Source organism: Saccopteryx bilineata, chromosome X (assembly GCF_036850765.1).
Source record: "Saccopteryx bilineata isolate mSacBil1 chromosome X, mSacBil1_pri_phased_curated, whole genome shotgun sequence".
Lineage (NCBI taxonomy): Eukaryota > Metazoa > Chordata > Mammalia > Chiroptera > Emballonuridae > Saccopteryx > Saccopteryx bilineata.
In genome coordinates this window covers 94,636,826-94,638,382 of record NC_089502.1, presented here as the reverse complement: position 1 = coordinate 94,638,382, position 1,557 = coordinate 94,636,826, and positions in this window count along the sequence as shown.

Below are 1,557 nucleotides of genomic sequence, written 5' to 3'. Positions count from 1 at the left end.
ATCCACTTGACTATGTGAAGCTTGCTGCCAAAATGGTGACCTGGCTCATCTTCTGAACATTTGGTTTAAATATATTTTGGTCTGTGAGACTCAAAATTTGAGTTATTCCCATATTGTGAAATAAAAGGAGAGTATCATCAAAATTTTTACTGTGTAAATGTTTTTTCCTACTGAATATCTTACTTTGTGGTATCACTATGGTGTATGTGTGCAGGAAGGAGTCCAGAGAAAGAGAGAGGTAGGTTCCTAGAATGCACGGTGGAGACATTTTTTAAAAATCGAAGTACTAGGGTGGTGGGGGCTTATAAAACTTGGCTTTTAGTCTCAGAATTTAATTTATTGAATGAGCATAAAATTCGATGCATTCTGGCTTCCTTAGGCACTATGCAATGAAATAGAGAAGTCTTCTCATTTTTAACCTCTTCACTTTTCTCAGAAGAGAATTAGTATTCATAAATAAAGTCTGAAGAACTAGGAGGACAAATAGTTCACTAACAATAGCTTCTTTGTCATTGACTATCCAATACTCAAAGTCCAGGGATACTCCTGAGTTTAAGGAGAATATTCATGGTACTAGGTAGAGTGCTGTATCTGCTTTAGACATCTCAGTTTCTAGGGCAACACCATGCTGTCTTGATTCACCAGAGATGAAAGTGCACCACACTGTTAGTCACCGTTAGCACAGCCGACCTGTGAATTATTCTTCCTGTAAAGATAATGGTTTTATAAATCTTCCACATAGCTTTCACACATTTTTTTAAAAGAAAGCCAACAAAGTTAAATTTGTGTTTGTGGTTTTGGACAAAAAAAAAGAAGAAAGAAAGAGAGAGAGAAAGAAGAAAGAAAGAAAGAAAGAAAGAAAGAAAGAAAGAAAGAAAGAAAGAAAGAAAGAAAGAAACTAATGCTATTAAGTCTTAACCTTAATCTTAACCTTCATTATGACAGAGTCAGGCAGTCCACTAAATTGGAGGTTGTCTTATCCTGAAAGCAAAGGTGAAATGGTAATTTGGACCATTATGTGAAGAAAATTTTTGTTATAAAAAGAATTAAACTTAATACCTAAAGTTAAATTATTATAATTCTTAACTGATAACAAAAGTATTAACTGCTAGTCACACTTATAGCTATTCTTTCATGTCACTAATAAAAAAAAATGAAAATAATACTTCTAGCCTTAAAATATCTCTTCCTGGCTTTGATAACTTAATTTGCTTTGAGAGTCACATGCTCCGAATTCCAGTATTTATTTCCTTACTACTGATTTGGAACTGGAAAGGTTAGTTATATGACTCATATTTTCCAAATTCCCTGGAAGTCATAGAAAATATTCCCTTCAAATTCCATTACATGGTATATTGTCAAAGCTTCCCCCATGGAAATGAGCAGAATATCTTTGGAACATTAGAGAATCATAAAACTAGGGCACTGGAAGGGCCATTAAAAAGCATTCATTCTCCTTTCTCCCTAAACAGATGAGCAAATGGAGGCCTACAACAACTCAGGAACTTGCCTAAAGTCTCACACTTAGTCTTGGATTTGGAACTAGAACCCAGGTTT